This window comes from Populus nigra, chromosome 10 (assembly GCF_951802175.1).
Source record: "Populus nigra chromosome 10, ddPopNigr1.1, whole genome shotgun sequence".
NCBI classification, from domain to species: Eukaryota; Viridiplantae; Streptophyta; class Magnoliopsida; order Malpighiales; family Salicaceae; genus Populus; species Populus nigra.
In genome coordinates, this window is record NC_084861.1 from 5,294,503 (window position 1) to 5,321,340 (window position 26,838).

General features: G+C 39.2%; 1 pseudogene; it reads left to right on the top strand.

Annotated features, from left to right (window-relative positions):
• The first annotated feature begins 2,973 nt into the window (after positions 1 to 2,973).
• Positions 2,974 to 11,149, top strand: LOC133705221 (uncharacterized; annotated as a pseudogene).
• The last annotated feature ends 15,689 nt before the right edge of the window (positions 11,150 to 26,838 follow it).

Genomic DNA, 26,838 nt, shown 5'->3' on the forward strand with positions numbered 1-26,838 from the left:
GAATGGCGACTCCACTGGGGACCTAGGACTAAGCTTTGTTTTTTTTGTTTTCTTATTGTTAAATATGTTTTTTTATGTTGTTGGTGTTTATCAAGTTTTTTATTTATTTATTTATTTATTTATTATTTATTACGTATTCTTGTGTATTTTATTTTATTCTTATTTTATTTTATTATTTTTATTATTTTTGTTCTTTTTACTGTTTTAGCATGCATAATTATTCATATTTATCACGCATATATGTTAATATGAACATCATTCAAGTTCGTTTTTTATATACATGTGGTACCAACTTTAAGATAAGTGGAGGAGTAACGGCACCCCAATGGCTTTAGCCTGGGTAAGGCTCGCGAAACTATCCAACTCTTGCATGATTTGTTTGCTCGATAGTGGTTGATATGCCAAACTGATTTTACTCAGGGCCTCTATCTTCACGCTGCTTGTAAACCTCATATCAACCTTTCGAGGGCGATCACTGAGCATGCGAAAGACCTTTGAGACTAGATAGCCAAACTACCCAGATATATTTAATGACTAGAACATATTCTTTAGGTTGGTCCCTGTATAATTTCACTAAGATAAGCATAACATTTAAGCATTTTCATTACAGGACTTTCGGGTGACATAATGACCATTATTCGAGAGGTAACCACTGTTGAGTATGGACTCGAATCTGAATCCTTGCAAATGACCAAGGGAGACTGCCCTAGACCAAATACCAGTGGGACACCGCTACTCAAAGATGTCAGGTGCATAATAAATGACACTAGCAGATTGTTTTCACTCACTAAGTATCAGATAGATGAAGCAGAATTTGCTATGAAGTATGGGAGGATTTTGCACCTTTTGAAGGTGCCAGTTTTGCCATCAGTTATAAAAGCCATGATACATTTTTGGGATCCTGATTACCGTTGTTTTACTTTCCGAAATGTCGACATGACACCTACCATTGAAGAGTATAGTTTGTTGATTGAATTCCCTGAATATGCCTACAAAGTGTACTTCCGCTAGAGAATTGACGACACCATGGATGAGCTTGCCAAATTGCTAGGGATTCCTTAGTTAATACCATATAGAGAGAAAGATAACTCTGGGGGTCTTAGATGGAAACGACTAGAGGAGTTGCTGATCGCTAAAAAAGCTAACCCGGATGTTAAATTAGAAAGACATAGAATATTGGATTTGGGAATATTTGGTTTAGTTCTGTGTCCCTCTACTACAGGAATTATCAGTTTAGAAGCTGCCAATTTGTTTGTGGAATATGAAAAGACAAAGATCAACCCGTGTGCTGCGATTTTGGCTGAAACCTTCCTATCTCTTAGTCATTGCAAGAAAACGGGTAAAGGTTCCATGAGGTGTTGTGTCTCTTTACTATTCATCTGGTTGGTAAGCCATATAGAAACGGAGACGCCAATATTTAATAATTTCTGGTGGTTTGACCAAAAGCCACTCGAATTGTTTGTATCAAAAGAATGGGACAGCTTTTCGGAGGATGATTGGAGAGTAAAATTGCAAAGGCTTCCATTAAGCATTTTTAATTGGAAAGCTCATTGGATGAGAAATATGACAAGCTTGATGAGTTGTGGAGAAAAGCCTTGGGTACCATTAATTGGAGTAACGGGTTACGTCAGTTACGCACCTGATTTAGTGGCAAGGCAGCTTGGGGGCATACAAAGTGTTCCTAGGACAATTGACATGGCTCAATTTACCGGGGTCTATAAAGGGGCCGCCATGGAAATGTTAGAAAGCATTAAACAGGATTGGAACTCTTTGTTGTTGATAAAGAAGGAGAATGGATCAAGGAATCCCACAGTTAGTGAAAAGTATCCCGAATGGCGTGACAGAAGAGTCTCCGACATGGTAGAAACTTCAGAATCCGTGGGCACCCGAAGAAAGAGGGTGAGTTGTGAAGAAGAACTAAGAGAGCAAGTAAAACTATTGCAAGCCGAGCTTAAAACGAAGGAAGATTTGAGACTATCATTGGAGCATCAATTAGCCGAAGAAAAAGCTATGAGGAAATTGGCTGAGGAAGAAAAGGACTCGTTGGGCCGAGATCGGATGAAAGCAATGAACGACTTGGAATCCCTAAAAGTCATCAATGAGGAGAAGACGCTTCAGGTGGAGAAGGCCCATTATTGGGAGGAATTGGCCGTCAAAACTCAAGCGGTGTCAAGCAAGCGTTTAACAGATATAAAAGAACTTAAGAGCCAGTTAAAAGATGTTGAATTGGAGTTGGTTAAAACTATGAAGGTAGTCAAAGCCACCCAGAATGTGAGAACTGAACTCAATAGTGTTAAAATTGAAGCAAAAGCATTGAGGACAAAGTTGGCAAAGGGAGAAGCAAAGACCGAGCAATTGCTAGAAAGTCAGAAAATGATGGAGAGTCACATTCAAATATTAGATACTGCTAATAATTCTCTATCCAGAAATAACCTGATCCATACTGAAAGAATAAGGGAATTTCAAGAGCAAATTGACCGAGCTGCGGCTGAGGCTCATTGGCTAAGAGTGGAGGCTCGTCAAGTTGGAGGGGACATCGCGAAGTATCGAAGGAGCATGAATAACACCGATATGTTTCTAAAAGCTATAGCTAATAGAGGTAGTGCCTTTCCCCCTGTAGTAGATTAAGATGAATCATTTGTTGTAATGAAAGTTTTTATGGGTTAAATAAAAAGGCGGAGACCTTTATTTATTATTCAAAATGTGTATACAAGGCTGAAAGCTCAGATGGTAAAAGGTTAAACAGATCTCCTCTCGGCATTGCAATAAGTATCAGATGTAGATCTGACCACACATCCAAAGAATAACGGTTTATTATGTCACCCTCCCACGAAATAATCCATGCCCAATATGTTTCATTCACATTCATGCATTTTTTTAAACATACACTTATGAACTGTCATAATGCTGCACACCAGGTGAAATATAGGTCCCCCATTAAAACACACTCATAACACACGGTTGCGGAAAAAAATGGAAAATGAAGAAAGAACTCAGTTGGATGCCCAATATCAGAAGGAGCTGAACGGTCTGAAGGAAGATGTCGCTAGGCTTACTAGCTTACTCGAACAAGCCTTGAGATCTAAGTCAGGGGAAGGGACATCCTCCCAACCAGCATTTACCGCTCAGATACCACCGACGCCTCCGACGTTCTTCAACCTACCAAACATGGGGGCAAGTGGATCTTCGCATGAGCCCCAATATGCTACGCATTTCCCGACTCAGCCTATATACCCGATGGGGATTCCTCATGCTGATGAGTTAACCTTAGAGGGGTCTCATAAGGACAAAATGATAGGAGCTGAAGGTTTGGAGAAATTGACTGCCCTAGAGGAGAGGATGAGGGCAGTTGAGGGAAATCATTTGTATGACTCGGTGAAAGCCGCCGAGATGTGTTTGGTACCTAACGTAGTCATTCCTAAGAAGTTTAGGGTGCCAGAATTCATTAAATACACTGGAACTCAATGTCCAATAACCCACCTTAAGTCATACTGCAATAAGATGGCTGAAGTAGTACAAGATGAGAAGTTGTTGATCCATTTCTTCCAGGATAGTTTGAGCGATGTCGCTCTCACTTGGTACATGCGTTTGGACAACACCAAGGTGAGGGGATGGAAAGACCTAGTTGATGCCTTTATTAGGCAATATAAATTCAATATGGACATAGCCCCTGATAGATCAAGCTTGCATTCGTTGGAGAAAGGTCATAAGGAATCTGTAAGGGAGTATGCACAAAGGTGGCGCGAAACGGCGGCACAAGTTAATCCGCCCCTATTGGAGAAGGAAATGATAGGTTTGTTCTCCAATACTTTTAAAGCACCGTACTTTGAGTACTTGGTGGGAAGTGCTGCACAAAGCTTCTCTGATTTGGTTGTTATAGCTGAACGAATCGAACAAGCCATTCGAATGGGTAGGATCACAGATCCAAGTGAAAAAAGGGGTTTTGTTGGACGCAAGAAGGAAGTTGATGTCCACAACGTCGAAAGAGAAGGTAAGGGAAGAAAGCACAACTTCAAGCCACTCATGACCATTCCTCCCACATCCAACATAAATTTCACTTCGCCTTATCTAAAAAACCAAACAAATATCCAAAATATCCCGTACCACCAAAGGAACACATTTCACCCACCCAGAAACTTCCCTGCAAACCAAGAAGAACTGCCCCCACTTCCCATACCTCTTAGTGAGATGTATCAAAGATTGCTCAGCATTGGCCAAGTAACACCTGTTCCTTTAACACCCTTGCAACCACCTTTTCCTCAATGGTACCGACCAGACCAGAAATGTGAGTACCATGCTGGTATCACATGCCATAATATTGATGGTTGTTTGGCTTTCAAAAGGAGAATCCTCCAACTCATCAAAGCGGGTTGGATTTCCTTTGATGATTTTCCGAACGTAAAATCTAACCCGCTACCACACCATGCTTCTGGAAGTGGAGGGGTGAATGCTTTGGAAGAATAAGAGAGGGGTACTAATGTCTTAAAGTTGTCAATGGAGAGATTGTACAAAATATTGGAGCAAACTAGGTACCTCCAAACACCCATCAAAAAGCAAGCCGCAGAGCATAAGGGTGAATATTGTGAGTATCATCAGCATATGGGACACCATGTAAACTCTTGTAAAGAGTTTCGGGTGAAAGTAGAAGACATGATGACATTGGGAGTGTTGAGGATTGGAGTGCTTGAAGAAAACCTAGTAGGAACCATGACTGGTTTCGACAAGAAAATTGAAGTTTGTAGATATCAACCAACGGAGGGAGGACCCCCAAGAATGATTTTGGCTAGACCTACGAGCACGGTTAGTGGAAATTATAATGCCATACCTTATAATTATGGTTATTCTTTCCATACCACGAGACCGGCTCCTACTCTTCATGCTGAAGTTGGGGGGTTAACCCGAAGTGGAAGGTGTTATACTCCTGAAGAGCTAGAAGACCAAAGGAGGGTAAAAGGAAAGAATGTGGTGGAGTTGGCCAAGATAGATGAGGTCAATAAACCAGTGAGCGATGAGGAGGCTAACGAGTTCTTGAAGCTAATGAAGCACAGTGAATACAGTGTGGTGGACCAGTTGAAAAAGACCCCTGCTAGAATCTCTCTACTATCATTAGTTTTGAGTTCAGAGTTGCATAGAAACATTCTCCAGAAGGTCCTTAACGAGGCATATGTTCCTCAAGATATCACACAGGATTCTATAGAACATTTGGTGGGAAGGATTCAAGCCACTAACTATCTCTATTTCACAGATGATGAACTAGATCATGAAGGAACTGGTCACAATAAACCATTATATATCACTGTGAAATGTAAGGATTGTGTGATCGCCAAGGTGCTGATAGATAACGGTTCCGCTTTGAATGTGTTGCCAAGGCATGTGCTCGATAAAATGCCAATTGATGCCTCTCATATGAAGCCAAGTACCATGACAGCTAGAGCATATGATGGTTCGCCAAGGCCGATTATGGGAAATATCGATGTTGAGCTTGTAATTGGCCCCCAGCCATTCCAAGTTACTTTACAAGTGATGGATATTCATCCCACATACAGCATGTTGTTAGGAAGACCTTGGATTCATGCAGCACGAGCCGTTGCATCTTCATTACACCAACGGGTTAAATTTATCATCAATGGGAACTTGGTGACAGTAAGGGCCGAAAAAGCTTTAACCATGGTGAGAAACGTGTCGATTCCTTATATAGAGGCTGAAGAGAGTAAGGACGGAAACCTACATGCATTTGAGGTAGTAAATGCTGAATGGGTACCTGAGAATACGGTGCGAAGGAAACCAGAGATTTTCGAGGCTGCAAGGATGGCTGCTAAATATTTTCTGAAACACGGGCTGCCATTCCAATATGACCCTATCACAGGAATGCCCGAAAGGATCAACATAATAAAGATGAAATGCGCCGATCAGAGGTTCGGTTTAGGTTTTAAACCTAGAAAGGAAGATTTCAAGAGAGTGGCCGAGTCTAAAAGAGAAAGGAGAATGGCTCGAATCGAAGGAAGGGAGCCTAAGGGGGGCCAAATCCAGATCCCTCCAATCCACATAACATTCCCACGGCCTGTACAAGTGATCAATGTTGGAGGTGAAATTGAGAGGATGAGCAAAGAATTTAACAGTGCTACCATCCACTATATGGAAGAGATCAACAAACAAGAACCTCAAGGAGGTTTGGAAGATGAAAAAAGCCCCTATGAAGAACTACCCCAACTGACTGTGAGTGCTCTAGAGGATGGTCTACCTGAGTTTGTGAGAAGATTAGCTGAAGGGGAAGAGTTGAACAATTGGGAAATTCAAGAAGTCCCAATTATCTTTAAAAAGTAAACATTTGTTGATTGCTTGCTTTTCTTGTTTTGCTGCATTTTGTTTGAATAAATTTGCGTTGCCAATAATCGTGGCTCAAGATATTGGTAACAAGATTTTGTTTTGAGCCCTTCTATCATTTCAAGTTTTAATGAGATCATGCTTTGTTTTTCCTTCATCATGCCTTCTAGTTTCACCTTTTCCATTATGCACTTATAACAAAGGCACTTTCCGCTTTCAGGGAATCTGAAAGCGGGACAACGATAAACTTACAAACCCATTGCATTGAGAATAATTGGCCTAATTTTGATAAAACTATAACTTCAACGGATGAGGAAGAAGCTGGTGAAGATGACATTGAGGAGTTCCAGAAGCTTATAAAACAATCCGAACATGCATGGGAGCCTGCAAAAGAGGAATTAGAATTAATAAATGTAAGTACCGAGCATGACAAAAAGGAGTTGAAAATAGGGATGTTGATCACTACAGATATGAGGGGTGAGTTGGTCGCCCTTTTGCGGGAGTATGTGGATGTTTTTGCGTGGTCATACGCTGACATGCCCGGTTTGGATACTGAAATAGTAGTGCATAGGTTACCTTTGATTGAGGGTTGCCGGTCAGTCAAACAGAAGCTAAGAAGGACAAGACCTGATGTATTGCTCAAAGTAAAAGAAGAGATAACAAGACAGTGGGATGCAGGTTTCTTAGAAGTAGTAGAATATTCTGAATGGGTGTCTAACATTGTGGCGGTTCCCAAGAAGGACAACAAAATCAGGGTGTGCGTGGATTTTCAGGATTTGAATAGAGCAAGCCCGAAGGATGACTTCCCATTACCTCATATAGACGTGTTGGTGGACAATGCTGCTAAGAGTTCCACTTACTCTTTCATGGATGGTTTCTCCGGATATAATCAGATTAAAATGGCTGAAGCAGATAAGAGAAAGACGACATTTATCACCCCATGGGGAACTTACTGTTATAAAGTGATGCCATTCGGATTAAAGAATGCTGGAGCAACATACCAAAGGGCAATGGTAGCACTTTTTCATGATATGATGCACAAGGAAATTGAGGTCTACGTGGATGACATGATCGCAAAGTCCAAAGATGAAGAAAGCCACATCCCAGCTCTGAGGAAATTATTCGAGAGGTTGAGAAAATATCAGTTGAAATTGAATCCTGCAAAGTGTACATTCGGGGTGAAATCAGGCAAATTATTAGGATTTGTGGTAAGTAATAAAGGCATAGAAGTGGACCCCGACAAAGTAAAAGCCATACAAGACATGCCCGCTCCAAAGACTGAAAGAGAAGTTCGAGGCTTTTTAGGGCGCTTGAACTATATTGCCCGTTTTATCTCACAACTTACAGTCACGTGTGAACCAATTTTTCGATTACTCCGAAAGAAGAATCCTGGATCATGGGACGAAAATTGCCAAAAAGCTTTTGATAAGATCAAGCAGTACTTACAAAAACCACCATTGTTGGTACCGCCCGTGCACGGAAGGCCACTCATCCTATATTTAACTGTGACCGAATCAGCTATGGGTTGTGTGTTAGGGCAACAGAATGAATCATGAAGAAAGGAGCAAGCCATCTACTATTTGAGTAAGAAGTTCACCGAGTGTGAATCCCGTTACAGTATGGTAGAGAAATTATGTTGTAGTCTAGTGTGGAGTGCGAAAAGGCTGCGACAATATATGTTATATTACACTACCTGGTTGATCTCAAGAATGGACACACTGAAGTATATCTTTGAAAAGCCATACATGTCGAGTAGAATAGCTAGATGGCAAGTACTGCTGGCTGAGTATGACATCATCTATATGACAAGAAAATCAGTAAAAGGAAACGCAATTGCTGATCATTTAACCGATAATGCTATTGAGGATTATGAGCCATTGAACTTCGACTTTCCTGATGAAGATGTGCTAGTAATGGATAAGGAAGAGAAGAGTGGTTGGTGGGCCATGTATTTTGACGGCGCAGTAAATGTATCGGGCAACGGGGCAGGTGCTGTGATAATTTCCCCAGAAGAAAAGCAATATCCTATCTCGATAAAGCTGCACTTTAATTGTACAAACAACACAGCTGAGTATGAAGCTTGCATCCACGGATTGGAAGCTGCATTAGAGATGAAGGTAGGGAAGTTAGAAGTATATGGAGACTCAATGCTAATAATCTGTCAGGTAAAAGGTGAATGGCAGACAAGGGATGAAAAATTGAGACCATACCAGGAATACCTCTCCAAATTGGCTGAAAGCTTTGATGAAATAGAATTTACTCATTTGGGAAGAGACAAAAATCAGTTTGCCGATGCGTTAGCTACTTTAGCTTCTATGGCTGTAATTGATTGTGGTGCCAAAATTCAGCCTGTAAACATCGAGATCAGAAATTCTCCCTCTCATTGTTGTTCAATAGAAGAAGAAACGGATAGAGACCCATGGTACACGGATATAAAAAGATTCATTCAACATCAAGAGTACCCGTCGGGAGCCTCGAAGACAGATAAAAGGACCTTGAGAAGAATGGCTATGGAATACTATATAGATGGAGAGATTTTGTATAAAAGGTCATTTGATGGGACTTTGCTGAGATGTCTGGGTGATCTGGAAGCTAACAAGGCCCTACAAGAAGTACATGGTGGAATTTGTGCTACCCATGCAAACGGACACATGATGGCTAGGCAGTTGCAAAGAGCAGGTTACTTTTGGCTGACCATGGAGAAAGATTGCATAAATTTTGTCCGAAGGTGCCACAAATGTCAAGTGTATAGTGACAAAATCAATGCGCCCCCTACACCTTTATTTAACATGGTGTCTTCTTGGCCCTTTGCAATGTGGGGAATAGATGTGATTGGGCCTATTAATCCAAAAGCCAGTAACGGACATTGTTTTATCCTTGTAGCGATTGATTACTTTACCAAATGGGTAGAGGCCTGCTCATATGCCCATGTGACTCAGAAAGTGGTCAAACGGTTCATCGAGAAAGATCTAATCTGTAGATACGGTGTACCCGAGAGAGTGGTGACTGATAATGCTCAAAACTTCAATGGAAAGATGATAGCAGAGCTATGCACAAAGTGGAAGATCAAGCATTCCAACTCATCCCCTTACAGACCTAAAATGAACGGCGCCGTAGAAGCTGCTAATAAAAATATAAAGAAGATTGTTCAGAAAATGGTGATTACTTACAAAGATTGGCATGATTGGCTTCCTTATGCTCTCCATGCATATCGAATAGCAGTGAGGACATCAACCGGGGCTACACCATACTCTTTAGTATATGGAATGGAGGCAATGGTACCATTGGAAGTAGAAATTCCATCTTTAAGAGTCCTCATGGAATCTGGACTCGAGGAGACTGAGTGGGTTAAGATACGATATGAGCAGCTAAATATGATCAGCGAGAGAAGGTTAGCAGCAATTTGTCACCACCAGTTGTATCAAAGAAGGATGGCCAAGGCATATGACCGAAAAGTTCGGCCAAGAGAGTTCAAAGAAGGAGATTTAGTATTGAGGAAAATTCTGTCACTACCTGGAGAAGATCGCAGTAAATGGGCGCCCAATTATGAAGGACCATATATAGTGAAGAAGGCATTTTCAGGAGGGGCGTTGATGCTAACAAGAATGGATGGGGAAGACGTAGTTAGGCCTGTGAACTCAGATTCTGTAAAGAAATACTATCCATGATGTATAAGTCTTTATCAAATCAATAAATAAGTTTGGGCCAATGATTTCTCTTTGCATATTGTTTGAAGAGGGTGCCTGCAAAAAAAAAAAAAAAAAAACCTTTTACGACCTCGCACGATCTCAATAGACGCAATTCATCTCTTTTACCAAAATCAGTTTCCCTATTGGAGTTTTGAAAAAAAATTGATCTTGCATTTTGATTCCGAAAATAATTTGATGTTTATTCAAAACCATATTTTTAACATTCTACTTGTAGAATGACAAGTGAATCAAGCAACTCTATCATTGAGGTGACTAAATTATATAAAAAAGAAATGAATAAACACCCTTACCCCATGACTCTTGAATCATGTTGTTTTTAAATGTATGAATAATGGTATGTAGTGAACTTGTTGCTCATAACCCTTGAAATGCATCTTTGCAAAGACCAAACTATCACACTAGATAAGGTCAAAGTTTATTGATCATAGTGGCTTGCGCTTGAAATGAGGAAAGGCCATCTTTGTTATTCCTTTCACTTTCTGAAATAAGTACATCCCTTGCGATTCCCTTTTTGAGCCTGAATAATTTTTCTTTCATGAAAACAAATCCCGACTAGGATCATACCCCACACTGGGGGGCAAGAGAAAATTTCAATGAGAAAAGAGAAAAAGCTGTGAGAAAGCCAAAAAGGCATAAGAGCTCAAGAAACTCAAATGCTAGGGGGCATGCCCAAATCACTAGAAAAAGTGGCATCCAAGATAAAAGGAGTATGCCCTAGCAAAGCGATAAAAAAGAAGAAGCAGCAAATCAAAGAAGAGTGGCAAAAGAAAATGTGAATGACGTCACGAGACAAACTGTTGATAGTGATCCTCGGTCTTTGAAACCCTGAAACACTCTTTGAGCCTTATGAATCCTTTTCTTTCATAAACCAAGAACCACAGCCTACATTACATGCATGTAAAAGTCCTTTCTAATCAAGCAAGCAAGCAACCTAGAACAATAAACAATGCTCTCAAAATGCAAAGAATACTTTTCATGACATCAAGAATAAACTACTCATTATTATTCATGCTGATAAAGATGAATGTTCAAAAAGAGACAAGTTTTTCTCAAACAAAACCTCGAGCTTTTTTCTCGAGCCCTTCACTTTGAAAACCTAAAAAAAAAAACAAAAAAAAAAAAACAACAAAAAAAAACAACAAAAGGTCACCTCATGATGTATTTTAACCGAAGACCTCATTGCCAAACACAAGAGCACATAATCTCTTTTACAAGAAAGAAAATAACCAAGGAGTTGCAAGATTTCAAAAGCAAATTGTTTCAGATTCACATCAAAATAATTTTTGTTTTCAAAATGCAAGATCAAGATTTCAAGATTCATTCTAGACCCATATTCCTTCACCAAAATGAAAAGGAGAGAAATGAGAGAATGGTCCTTTAAAACCATTATTTGTCTAAGTCACTACCTAGCACACTTGGGGGCAATGACCAGTACAAGGGGGTAACATTGTGTTTAGAAAAAATTCCAGAAAAAGAGATGGTAATTTCCTTCAACCAGACAAGGGGGCATTTTGGTTTACAAAAGACAGTTTGATCCTTTCAGCAAGTGACACCGAATGTTTTTAGTAGTGAGACAAGGAGTAATGAATGATCCTCTCAAATTATTTGACAAGACAAAATCTCTAGCAAGCAAGTGGGTCACGATGGGCACCACAAAGGCTAAGTTGTGCAAACAAATCTGGAAATAGACTTACATGGGCCAACTCGAGTGGGCTAGAAGCCAAGCGACAAATATGACCCAAATCAGAGGTAGCAAGTCCTCATCAGTCAAGCAACAAGAAGACAAAGAAGAAATGGGGGGCCTATATTTCAAATCAGGTAAAGATGCATGCATATCATCTAAACTTTGAGAAATTGGACAATAAGTTTTGCAAATCTCATTAGAGAAAATTTCAACGGAATCCATCAAGTGGAAGGCCAACTTGAAATGGCCAGGATTGAAATTTCTTTTGAAAAATTTTCACCTTTTGAGAATTTTTCAACCTGGGCAAGCCGCCCACGAGAATTAGGCCCTCTGAAAAATCTCTTTGTTTTTCCACCTCCTTAAAATGCGCCTTCGAGCCTTTGATCATCATTTTTAGGGCGCTCTCAAGTCCTTATCTCCTTTCAAGTGCGCTTTCGAGCCATTGACCATCCAAGGTATTGCGTTTCTTAACCCTACCTCCCTTTTCGAGAACACCTTCGAGCCATACCTCCCTTCAAATGCACCCTCGAGCCTTTGATCATCATTTTTAGGGCGCTTTCAAGCCCTCGCTTTCCTCTTCGAGTGCCTTTGAGCACTCGCTTTCTCCCTTCGAGCGCGCCTTTGAGCCCTCGCTTCCCTTCGAGCGCGCCTTTGAGCCCTCACTGTTCTCTTCGAGCGCGCCTTTGAGCCCTCGCTTCTCTTCGAGCGCGCCTTTGAGCCCTCGCTTTCCTCTTCGAGCGCGCCTTTGAGCCCTCGCTGTTCTCTTCGAGCGCGCCTTTGAGCCCTCGCTTTCCTCTTTGAGCGCACCTTTGAGCCCTCGCTGTTCTCTTCGAGCGCGCCTTTGAGCCCTCGCTTCTCTTCGAGCGCGCCTTTGAGCCCTCGCTGTTCTCTTCGAGCGCGCCTTTGAGCCCTCGCTTCTCTTCGAGCGCGCCTTCGAGCCCTCGCTTTCCTACTTGCTTTCCTCTTTGAGTGCCTTTGAGCACTTGCTTTTCTCTTCGAGCGCGCCTTTGAGCCCTCGCTTTTCCCTTTGAGGGCCTTTGAGCCCTCGCTTTCCTCTTCGAGCGCGCCTTTGAGCACTCGCTTTCTTCTTGCATTCTTTTGAGTGCGCCTTCGAGCCTCTCATTTTCCTTTTTAATATACTTAGATAGGTCACCCATCACAATGAAACCACAAAAAAAAAAAAACAACAAAACAAACAAAATGAAAACAAAAAAAAAAAAAACAAAAAACAAAAAAACAATAAAAAAAAGATGGGTCGTCTTCCAAATGACTTGTTTCTTGATTTCTACATCTCTTAGTAAAAGTAGTGTGTCAATCTGCTGTTTTCAAAGTTTTCAAGACTTAAAAAAAAAAAAAAAATCCTTTCTGTATCTACTTTTCTTTATAAATTTACTACACAAAGCTAAAAGAAAATGAAATTTTCCAATATCTTTGCATAGTAAATATTATAAAGAGGGGGCAACTGTCATAACCCAATTTTTGACCATCTTATTTTAATTATTATTATTATTATTATTTTATTTACTGAAAAGAAAAAAATGATGATGATGATAAAAAAAAAAATAATAATGATAAAAAAAAAACAAGTAAAATGAGATAAATGAAGAATGAATTTGGGTTAAGGGCAACATGATTAGAAGTTTTGGGGTTTAATCTAATTAAGCTTAGATTTAATTTACTTAATCCAATTAAGGGTTTAATTAGATAATTGATAAGTTTTGAGACTTAATTGAGCTTGGAATTAATTTAATTAATCCAATCAAGGGTTTAATTGGAGAATTGATAAATTTTTAGACTTAATCAAGCTTGAAATTAATTTAATTCATCCAATCAAGGGTTTAATTGGAGAATTAATAAGTTTTGAGACTTAATTAAGCTTGGAATTAATTTAATTAATCCAATCAGGGGCTTAATTGGAGAATTGATAAGTTTTAGACTTAATTGGACTTTGGATTTAATTAAATTAGTGAAATCAAGGACTTAATTGAAGAAATAGCAAAGTTTGGGGTTTAATTGGGGGTCTAAATTGCGAAATTAAAATCCAAGGACTACATTAAAAAAGGCGCGCAAATGCAGGGGGGCAATTACAGTTTAAACCAGGGGTTTAATTGCAAGACTTTCAAAACTGCATGGATCAAAAGGACAAATGGCCAAACGACGTCGTTTTGAAGACGTTGTTCATCTTCTTCGCCTTTAACCCAGTGACCGTTTTCTACAGTAAAGGACGCCGAACGTTGCAGCAGTAATGATCGTCCGTTGGTTTCAGTAACGGGCGCCTTAATGGTGGTCGACCCTCAGCCTGCCGCCCGTTATCAACCCGCCAAGCCCTATATAAACCGAGCAGCACCGAAGAGCAGGAGGTTGGAGAGAGTGATAAAAAAAACAGAGGAGATAGAGAAGAAAGAAACCCGAAACACAAAGAGACCAGCTGCATTTTTTGAGTACTTTTGGAACCCCATACTGAAAACGAGCTTCCCCTCACCAACACCGGCCTAAAGCTACGAAAACAAAAACGAACCAAGAGAGAGTTGGGAGAATTTAAAAAAAACAGAGCACGGGGACAATTTTTCAGACAAAGGCAGAGGAAGCAGAGGGCAGAAAGGCAGAGGTTGGAGGAAGGATTCTAGCTTATTATTGACGAAACGCCGCCATTGATCGCCGCCTGATACGCTAGCACTCCGGCGAAGCAAACTGCAACAAGGTAAGCTTCCTCTGTTTTCATTCGTTTTTTTTGTTTTGGAAGTTCAGTGCATTAGGCACTGTGCCAAGGTAATTAATTACCTTGGCACAACGCCATGCACGCATGAAACTAGTTCATGCGTGCTGTGGCCCAGCTGGGTCACTGGCTTGGGCCAGTGACTGGGCTGGGCCGGCTGGGCTTAGTCCAGCCCCTATAGGCTGAGCTGGGCCCAGCCCCAAAAATAATAAAAAATTTAAAAAGGAGAAAATAAAAAAAAAAAAAAAATAATGTTTAAACATGAATAAAAATAATATAAATTTACCGGTTTATTCACCAACGCCAGAGTCGGGAGTAAAATATTGGTTTAAGTTTATATTATTCTTATTCATTATATTTTATTTTATTTATCAATAAAAAAATATATGTGCATGTATGAAAAATAAATTGATTTATTTATTCACTGACGCTAGAGTCAGGAATAAAAAACACTGATTTAATTTTATTTATTTTGATTTATTTGTTTTTTATTTGTTTTTTTTATTTGACATAAAAAAAATAAAAAATGTGTGGCCACGTAATAGTAATAAAATGAATTTAATTTATTTGCTTATTCACTAGCATTAGGGTCATGAATAAAAAATATATTAATCCAAATTTATTTTTATGGCCACGTAATAGTTACCAACGCCAGAGTTGGAATTATCCGTAGTCAAATATTCACTGACGCCAGAGTCAGGAATATTGTGAATAAATCATCAAAACGTAAACCAATAAAAAATTTAGCATTTGAAGAAAAAAAAAAGCAATGCAGTTTGCCTTAGGCAGAACGTTTAAGGGGTGATAATATCTTCCCTTTTACGTAATCAGTCCCGAACTATAGAATCTCTGTTGATCAGTTAGGGTTCCTAGTGACCATAATACTAGGTGGCGACTTCCCAAACAAAACATTTTTTTTCCCTAAAAGAACAAGATGCTAGAAATCTGTTCTTTTTCCTTAAATTAGAAATTATTTTTAGGGCCGCCGCGATGTCGGGTGCGACAAGTTTAATGAACGAATATACAGTCATAAACAAGACTGCGACTATTAAGGTGCTATACATGGAAGTAGATCACTGATGAGCTGAGGTTATGGTGATTTCCTTATACGACCCCTCAAAATGGACGTTCCATCAGCAACGTTGATTTTGTCACGCAGCAAAGTGAAAGAGACCGAGCCAGTGGCTTGGTTAGCAAATCAACAAGCTGATCATCCGTATGCACATGTGCAACACACAGGTGGCCACGATGGACAAAGTCACAAACAAAGTGAAGGTCAATAGCGATATGTTTCATTCTGGAATGTAGAATAGGATTGAGACTAAGCTGAGTGGCTCCAACATTATCACAAAGCAGGAGAGGTGGTTCACGTAACGTGAGACCTAGTTCATCAAGGAGAGATTTTATCCATGGAATATCAGAAGCTGCAGTGGCAAGTGCCCTGTACTAAGCTTTTATAGAGAAACGAGCCACAACCTTTTGTTTCCTAGTACGCCAGTTGATAGGATTATTACCCAGGAAGATTATATACGCCGTGGTGGACTTACAATCATCAAGATTTCCACCCCAGTCAGCATCAAAGAACCCTCGAAGTACTGGGTGGGATTGGCGACGCAGCAAGAGACCAAAATGCATGGTCTGTTTGACATAGCGCAAGAGTCTTTTAACATGTTGCTAATGTGTCATCGTTGGTTTGTGCATGAACTGAGCAAGGCAATTGATTGCAAAACCCAAGTCTGGACGAGTGAGCGAGAGATATTGAAAAGAGCCAATGATGCGTCTGTATTCAGTGGCATCACAGTTGGCTGAACCATCATCAAGCATAAGCTTCGTAGACACATACATAGGGGTGTGAATTGTCTTAGCGCCAACCATATTCAACCTGATAAGAAGATCATGAATATAACGGTTTTGAGAGAGGAACAAACCTTGCTGAAATCGGTATAACTTCCACCCCAAGAAAATAATGTAAATCATTCAGTTCCTTTAGAGAAAACGTTTCACCTAAAGAGGTGACAACATGCTGCAGAAATGTATTATTATTACTTGTGAGCATTAAGTCATCAACATAGACCAACACATAGAGTAGAACACCATCTCGATTAAAGATGAATAAGGAGTTGTTAGACTTGGAATTAAAGAAACCCAATGTAATAAGGCTGGAGTGTAAGGTAGTATACCAGGCTCTAGGCGCCTGCTTGAGACTATAGATAGACTTCTGAAGAGAGCAAACATGATGAGGATGAGACTGATCAATGAAACCAGCAGGTTGATGCATAAACACTTGTTCTGTTAACTGACCATGAAGGAACGTATTGTTAACATCGAGCTGTTTGAGAGGCCAGTTATTTGACAGAGCAATGGATAGAATGAGGCGAATGGTGGTCAGTTTAATGACTGGACTAAAGGTCTCAGTATAATCAACACCTGGTATTTGATTAAATCCCTTAGCCACAAGACGTGCTTTAAAATGATCCACTGTACCATCCGGATTGCGTTTAATCCTAAACACCCATTTACAGCCAATTAAATTGGAAGCTAAGGGTCGAAGGACTAGACGCCAAGTGCCATGAGAGACTAAGGCAGTAAATTCATCTGCCATGGCTTTACGCCACCTGGGGTTTTTGAGAGCTTGAGAGACGCTGTGGGTTCTAATGGCAATGCAAGGGGATGCTTGGTAGTGACCGAGAGTTGCTTAGGACAAAAGATATTGTTTTGAGCCCAAGTGACCATGAAATGAGTACGGGTGGAAAGCACAAGTTCTATAGGTAGAGAAGATGTAGAGGAGCATAAATGATTAGAAGAAGAAGAAGAAGGAGAAGCCATACCTGGTGTAGGAGACAGAGTCACAGGGGCTGTAGCATCAGGCACGATAGATGTGAGGGTAGGATTATCCAATGGAACCATGCAAATAGGAGGAATAAGAAAAGGAGGAGACGAAGCAGGACATAGGGGAGGGGGGGCGCAACAGGCTGAGGGGTAGAGAGTGATGCTTTTGTAAAAGGAAAAATGTTTTCATCCAAAGTGACATGACGCGAGAGATAGATTTTACCTGTTTTAAGATGTAGACATTGAAATGCATCTTGGGTAGGGGAATAACCAAGAAAGACACAAGGATAGGATTTAGATTGAAACTTATTTGCACGACATGGAACAAGCCAGGGATAACATTGACATCCAAATGTGCGCAGCTTATGATAGTCAGGAATCCTTCCAAATAAAACTTCAAAAGGACTCTAACGTGAGTGTAATATAGTAGGAAGATGATTAATAAGATAAACTGTCGTGGCCAAGGCACATGTCTAATAAGTGGAAGGGGCTGAAGCATGATGTAAAAGGGCCATACCAGTGTCGATAATATGTCGATGGCGATGTTCAATAGTGCCATTTTGCTGGGGAGTATGCGGTGCAGTAGTAAAATGGCTAATATCACGAGCAACAAGAATAGGTCTAAGTTTGATAAATTCACCACCGTTGTCGGAATAAAAGCTCTTAATTTTTCTAGAGAACTGATTTTCAATCATGGTTGCAAATTGAACAAATAAAGTAGCCACACTCGACTTGTTATGCATAGGATAGAACCAGCAATACTTCGTAAAATGATCGACGAAGAGTACATAATAGCGGTAGCCATTAATAAAAGGAACCAAAGATGGACCCCAAACATCAGCATATAAATATTTAAGGGGAGCATGACTTGTAAGGGACGTGACACTAAAGGGCAATTTATGTGACTTATTGCACTGATATGAAACACAAGACAGTAAAGACGACTGAGAGGAAGACACTGGTAAATTATAACTGCGAAGAAGAGAGGACAAAAGTTTGGAACTGGGATGTCCCAGCCTGTGATGCCAATGATCAAGGGAGGCACGTGTGCCAGCTAGAGTGACATCATGAGCTTGAGACGAGGGAGGACATAGTTCCACAGGATAAACACCATCTTCACACCTGTCTCGCATGAGCACCGCTCCCGTTATCAGATCCTTCACAAGATAAAAGAAAGGGTGAAATTCAACAACAACATTGTTATCATAAGTGAACTTATGAACTGATATCAAGTTTTTATGAATGAGGGGCACATGCAGAGTTTCTTTTAAACGAAAAGAGCGGGAAGGGGAGGAGATAGCAGTGGAACCAATATTAGCAATATGCAAACCTGTACCATCACTAAGGACCACCTCATCCTGACCATCATACTCAGAATGGATAGAAAGATTAGCCAAATCAGACGTAATATTATGCAAAGCTGCGGAATCAAGAAGCCATTTACCTTTCGATGGAGTAGAAGAGGTAGTGTAATTTACAGAAGGTGAAGACTGCAATTTAACACAGTTCTTGGCAGTGTGACCAGATCACATATTTGGTAGACAACAGACGACTTCTTGGTAGAACCTGTATTGAAACGATTGAAATGATTTTTATTGTGTTTGAACCGAGGATTTGATGACCTCCTTTGAGAGGTGTTAGTTGTGACAACCAGATTTGAAGAAGGTTGTCCATCCATGCGTTTGAGATAATGTTCATGGCCAATTAATAGATCATGCAATTCTGCAAAAGACAGGGCAATTTCTCTCGTGCGTATGGGAGCCACCATATCTCTAAATTCACAGCCAAGACCATTAAGCACATATAATGTCAAATCATCATCTGAAACAGGTGCATCAATCAACGAGAGTTCATTTGCAATCATCTTGACTGCATGAAGGAACTCAAACACCGTGCGAGATCCCCTTTGAATAAAGGTGAGATCTTTTTTCAACTGCATAATCCTGGCCCGAGATTTGCTGGCAAACAAGCGAGCGAGATGTTGCCAGGCATCACGACTTGTAGTAGTCATAGCAAAAGGGACACAACTGCTTCAGAAACAGAAGCAAAAATGGCATTCAACAACAAGTGGTCCTGCCTGGTCCAATGTGCATGGAGTGCCCCAACAGAGGTAGAAGAGTTTGCATCAGGTGTAGGAGGGCATTGCAGAGTGCCATCCAAATATTTCATTCGATCATATCCAATGAGAATGGTGAGAAAAGTTGCATGCCTGGAAAGATAATTTGAGGATGTGAGTTTGTAGGGTAATTGGCTGGAAGTGTTGATAGTGATAAGAGGGAGTGAAGACACAGAGTTTGAGAGAGGAGTAGGGTTGCCATTAGTCGACATGGAGAACGTTTCGAATCTTGTGGGAGAAGGGAGCTCTGATACCATAAAAGGATTATTACAAATGAATTGATGCAGAAGCTTCATAGATATTCCATTACAACATTGTCTATATATAATACAATTACTATGACTGTTAAGGGAAGAGCTTAATGAACGAATATAAGTCATAAACAAGACTGCAACTATTAAGGTGCTATACATGGAAGTAGATCATTGATGAGCTGAGGTTATGGTGATTTCCTTATAATTTATCTCTTCGTAAAAAAGATTTAGTATGTGCATCTCTATTGAAAACAGTTAAAGAACTTGAGATTGAGAAGAACGCAAGAGGTAAAATGAAGCAAGCATGTGATGAACTAGCAAGTATGAATGTATAAAACGAAGTGCCCTCTTATGTATTTAAAAACACAGACTTGGAGAAATTTTGCACCAAACCATCCCAGTATTTATTAAAGAACAAGAATATTTCAACACCATGACATTTGTTAACACTTTCGGTTTATTTAGGGAATGAAACCCTATAATCGCCATATATATCCCGGTTGCAGTCTTAAAACTGTGGACTAATCAGAGGCTTTGGATTGTTCAGTAACTGAGCTGGGAAAGGCAGGCGGTGGTTGACGATTGGCATGGCCAACAAAGTTCTTTTCATTCAACTTGCAGGTGCCACTTCCTCCAGGGATGTGCGTGCAAGGGGAAGGCTCAGATGGCGGTACTGGTCCCCGTTGAAGGGACTCGATATGTGGAACGTGTTTTTTCAACAATTGCTCTTCATGCAATGGCCTCATGGCTGCACCACATTGTAGTGTGCTTAAAGTCAACAAAATGGTGAACAAAGTGAAAAAATTTGTGACACGACTATTTCCATTGAAGGCCATGTTTTTAAAATGAACTTAAGGACTCTGTTGCAGATAATGCGTATGAAAGTTTAAAAACAGGGGACTGGAAGAGAACGGGCTGGAGCAGGGGAATGATGTTCATATATATAGACAGACAACATGTCCATGTCTTACATACGAGGGAGGAGTTTTGCTTGCTCAATCACCTGTTAATTGGTCAATTGACTTGTGCGGAACATGCTTGGATTAATCTTACAAATGACTTGGCATGGGTTGAAGTTTGAAATATAACATGGTACGGAGACTGGAATAATATGTTGTATACATGTCCAATTCATATGAGGATATGAATGAATAAAACAAATTATCGACAATTTCCGTAGGCTATGAAAGGAATAAAGAAAAGAGTAAACAATTAACTATTTTCAATTCTTTGAATTATATTAGGATTAGACTTTGATTTAGAAAATTGGTAATAGAAAAACCAACTAGCAGAGTTCTTTGAGGGAATGCCGATCGATGACTGAATATTTTCAGAGAGCTAGGAAGTTAGTTCACAAAGAGTCCAACAAATGATAAATATCATTGAACTTTCAAACAGGTATGTTCCTGGAAAGTGACTCAATAATCCCACAGGAATTCCAGCTCCTAAAAAAAAAGGAATTATATTCACGTGTTTTTCCATATTAGAATTATAACAATGGAAATTATTTCATACATATTAGGACTTCCTAATTAATTTCATCTGCAAATTCTGTGATTTACAAGTTGAGAGAGTTTAGTAGACTATCGAGAAGGTGGTGGCCTCTATTGTAGTAAGCACTCCTAAAAAGACCTTGAATTGAACAAAGAAAAAGCTAGTCCTCCAAGTAGTATTTATCGTGTCCAAAAGATTCAGATGAACGGGTGAGTGAGATTGCATGTGCTGAGGAGCAAAATGTGTTTCTTGAATCAATTCGTCCAAAGACTGGAAAAACCTAGTCATGTAGTATCCGGTGCATGCTAGCTATGTGCGAAACGGTAATTGACTTTGATCTCTCGAACAAGCGTTGCCAAATGGTCAAGACACGCATACATACCTAGGACACTATGATCTTGTAGGCAACTCGGAGGCAGCATCCCTAAGCTTGTATTTGGTTCCTTTGAAAAAAAAAAAGGTTATGTTTGATTCAACGTTAAGAATCGCAAGCCAAGTGTAAAAGATGTAAAGAAATGAGAGAATGAAGTGTCAATAATATTTTGTTAGCATGTAAATAATTATATGTAATTGTAAATCCAATAAGTTTTTAATTAAAAATAGATGAAAAATATTAAATAATGTATAATGATGAGATATAATATTGGTGTAAGAAAAATTTCAAGAAAGTGACGGAGAAATTTTAAAAGAAAATAAATACTATTTTCTAAAAATTGAAGTAGAGTTTCTTCAAATGTTATCCAGCCAATTTTAATAAACTACATGAGCCTCTTCTTGAAAGCATTGCAGGAATGAATGCTATGCCCCGCAACGCCAACATAGTACTCACAGGTGAGGTCGGGTTTGTATCAATTGGGGTAAGGTGGCTACAGATGTACAAGTGGTTCTGGAGCTACAAGTCCGAAACTTGGTAGCTTTTGATATATTGAAATGGGGCTAGCTGTTCCTAGACCATTTGATAATTCTTCTTTTAAAAATTTTCAATTTGGTTTTTGGCTTGAAAGTTTAGGGGCTCAGGTTTTTTAGTGAGAAATGGAGAGTTGAGATTGAAATTGGCAATCTGGGATGGGGTGTGGTAGTTTAGGAATTGATTTTTCCTACTTCTGCAGCCATTTTTAACATGGTCAACTTGTCTCCTTTTTCCTTTGAAGCCTTTTTTCTTGGTGGATGTAGAAATTCTACCACTCTTGACTCCTTTCTCTATGCGCTCAGCTACTACCACAACATTAGTAAATTGCAGTGCTGAACTACCCATCACATACTCATAGTATGATGGCTTGAGTGTGTTGGCAAATAGAGTTACCATTTCTTTGTCCAAGAATGAGGGATGCACTTGTACAACTAAATCTTTCTATCTTTGGGCATACTCCTTTATACTTTCTTTGTCTCCTTTTTCTAGATTGGACAAGCTGGTTCTGTCAGGAGTAATGTTCATGTTGTACTTGTACTGCCTAACAAAAGCTTCTACCACGTCTTTCCATCTTTGGATCCTTGTATTGTCCAGCCTCATGTACCAGCTCAATACCGCGCCACTTAAACTATCTTGAAAAAAGTGCATCAATAGTTTCTTATCGTGTACTACTTCTGTCATTTTGTTGCAGTAAGACTTGAGGTAGGTGATAGGGCATTGTGTTCTAATGTATTTGATGAATTCAGGAGCACGAAACCTTTTCGGTACAACCACATTTAGGACCAAACATCTTCCTGCTACCCGTATTGGGTCATATAAGTTTACCCCTTTAATGGCTCTGATTCTAGCTTTCAGTGCTGCCATCTTATTTTGATCAATGTCATCAAATGACTTTGTCTTGTGGGATTCATTGGAAAACACTTCTACAACTACAAGGGCTAGTGCCGGTGCTTCTAACCGCACAGATGCTGGATTGTGTAGGGGCTCTTGACCATGCCCCTTCTTTCTTCATGTTGAGTTGTTATCGAGGTCTGAATAAAGGTGATGGGTTGGTTGGAAGGACCTTCACCATAGGCATTTCTAAGTGTTTGCTCAAGTAAGCTGGTGAGATGAGCCACTCTTGCCTTCAAAGACTCCAATTCTTTTTAAAATGAGCATTACGGTGAGCACACTCTTCATCTTCCATGTTTCTTGCTCGAAGTCGGGTGGTGTAGACACTTTGAGGACCTATATTTCAATATGATACATGTATGTATGTTATTTACAATGAATGGATGTATATGCATGTATGAAAAATGAATTATTAAGGAGTCTGTACCTAAGGGAAGGTTTTAGGCCACTACATAAGGGTAAGCTTTCTACCTGATCTCAAAAGGTTTATGAACTACCCAGTGACTCCTTTACGTGAAGGCAATATAAGGGTTTATAAGGATGGTTGGGGCACAATATAACCATCATTATCGAGTAAATACTTAACTCATAGTTGGATGTTTCATGAATCTGAACTCCGACTGAAAGTCATGAGGCAGATCGCTACTCCCTATCTAACCTAAAATTGAGTTTATTCACAAAATTTAAAATGCATGGGGGCATTAATCCACACCTGACATACTTATGCAAGAACAAGAAGTAAAAAGGCAGTAAAATACAAGCTAAAATTGAGATCGACCAACACAAATAGGCAAATAATCGAACATGCAAATGCTAGTCCAACCAGACAAGGTTGTCCCCAGCAGAGTCACCATCCTGTCGCGGGGTGACGTTGAATGACTGAGCTCGCAAAAAAATAAATGTGCCTCCATGAAAGGTGTTTTGTTGGGAAGAAAAAGGTTTTGGGTTTAATTATGATGAGGGTTCAGAAGTTGCCACTTAATATTATGATTACTAGGAACTTATGGTCTATGAGAGTCTGGGTAAATAACTAGTTGTGCAAGCCTAAACTTAAACCTTAAACCTTGATTCAGAGGGCGAGCCTTGTTGTGGCCGACCCGTTATTTATCTTCTGAAAATAATAGGACTGTTTGTTTATGAAAAAAAAAGAAATTTAGAATTGTTTTTTTACTAATCTTTAAATATGTATAAGAAAACAAAAACATTTGGGAAGAAAGCCATATGTTTTTTTTAAATAATTCATCTTGACATATTTAAACATATGTCACATTTTAAAATTAAAATTTTAATTAAATTTAATCACCACAAGACTATCCTTGGTGTTATTTTTTTGTCATAAAATAACTAGAGTAGAATAATAATTATTGATGTAATATTTGAGTCCAACAACTTTTTTCTAAGGTTTATTTTGCTCTTGTAACGTAGTTAAACATTGTTAATTACTTTTTATAAATGCATATGTTAAAAAATAATATAAAATAATATCTTGTGACCTCATCTAATAGTTTAAATTATTAGGTTGAGATGGTTTTTTGACATGATATCAGAGCTTTGATGACCAAGCAGTCACGAGTTCGAATCTCACCATTCTTATTTATTTGATAAAATTAAGCATAAAATAGTGTAAGCCTGTGCAAGTTTCAAACCTAAATAACTTTCACTTGAGATGATGTGTTAAGGAATAATATAAAATCATATCTTGGAACCTCACCTAACAAGTTAAGTTATTGAATTGAGATGATTATTTAACAACATATTTATCTCTTCATAAAGAAGATTTAGTATGTGCATCTCTATTGAAAACAGTTAAAGAACTTGAGATTGAGAAGAACGCAAGAGGTAAAATGAAGCAAGCATGTGATGAACTAGCAAGTATGAATGTATAAAATGAAGTGCCCTCTTATGTATTTAAAAACACACAGACTTGGAGAAATTTTGCACCAAACCATCCCAGTATTTATTAAAGAACAAGAATATTTCAACACCATGACATTTGTGTAACACATTCGGTTTATTTAGGGAATGAAACCCTATAATCGCCATATATATCCCGGTTTGCAGTCTTAAAACTGTGGACTAATTAGAGGCTTTGGATTGTTCAGTAACTGAGCTGGGAAAGGCAGGCGGTGGTTGACGATTGGCACCGCCAACAAAGTTCATTTCATTCAACTTGCTGGTGCCACTTCCTTCTGGGATGTGCGTGCCAGGGGAACCCTTAGATGGCGGCACTGGGCCTTGTTGAAGGGACTCGATAAGTGGAAAATGTTTTTTCAACAATTGCTCTCCATGCAATGGCCTCATGGCTGCACCACATTGTAGTGTGCTTAAAGTGAACAAAATGGCGAACAATGTGAAAGAAATTGCGGCACGACTCTTTCCGTTGAAGGCCATTTCCTTTTCTTTTTCTAAATGAAACTCTGTCGCAGATAATGCGTATGAAAGTTAAAGAAAAAAAGGGTGCTGGAAGAGAATGGGTTGGAGCAGGGGAATTATGTTCATATATATAGACATATAACATGTCCATGTCTTACGTACGAGGCAGGAGTTTTGCTTGCTCAATTGAATTGTGTGCGGAAAATGAATGCATTCTTACAAATGACTTGGCATGGGTTGAAGTTTGAAATATAACATGGTTCGGAGACTGGAATAACATGTTGTATACGTGTCCAATTCATATGAGGTTATGAATGAATAAAACAAGTTATCGACAATTTCCGTAGGCTATGAAAGGAATAAAGAAAAGAGTAAACAATTAACTATTTTCAATTCTTTGAATTATATTAGGATTAGACTTTGATTTAGAAAATTGGTAATAGAAAAACCAACTAGCAGAGTTCTTTGAGGGAATGCCGATCGATTAACTGAATATTTCAGAGAGCTAGGAAGTTAGCTCACAAAGAGGCCAACAAATGATAAATATCATTTAACTTTCCCACAGGAATTCCAGCTCCTAATTAAAAGAAAAGGGATTATATTCACATGTTTTTCCATATTAGAATTATAACAATGGAAATTATTTCATACATATTAGGACTTCCTAATTAACAGATTTCATCTGCAAATTCTGTGATTTACAAGTTGAGAGAGTTTATTAGACTATCGAGAAGGCGGTGGCCTCTCTATTGTAGTAAGCACTCCTAAAAGGACCTTGAATTGAACAAAGAAAAAGCTAGTCCTCCAATTAGTATTTATCGTGTCCAAAAGATTCAGATGAACGGGTGAGTGAGATTGCTTGTGCTGAGGAGCAAAATGTGTTTCTTGAATCAATCCGTCCAAAGACTGGAAAAACCTGGTCATGTAGTATCCGGTGCATGCTAGCTATGCGCGAAACGGTAATTGACTTTGATCTCTCGAACAAGTGTTGCCAAATGGTCAAGACCCGTATACGTACCTAGGACACTATTTTCTAGGCAACTCGGAGGCAGCATCCTTCAGCTTGTATTTGGTTCCTATGGAAAAAAAAAAGGATTTTTTTTATTCAACGCTAAAAATCGAATGCGAAGTGTAAAAGATTGGTTTAAAATTTTATTATAGGCTTAATTGGTAAAAAAATAAATTTAGAAGCTTAATTTAGATTTAATTGAGAAGATTTGAATTTTAGAAAATCAAATTTAATTTTTACTAAGTCAATTGGTTCAAAATAAGGACAAAATCACAAGAAAATTAAAGTTTTGAGGTCAATTAAAGGTTAAATTGAAGAAATTCACAGTCAATGATTTTTTTGTAAAATGCAACGAATTCTATGGTGACAAATTTGGATGAAATCAATGGTGAATTTTAAAAAAAATATTAAAAGTTTAATGGTCAATTGAGGGTCAAGTTGCGTAAATCCAAGACTAAGGACCAAGACAAAAAAGGTGTTGAAATCCAGGGCTGAAATTGAAGTTCACCTAGGGCAAAATTAAACAAA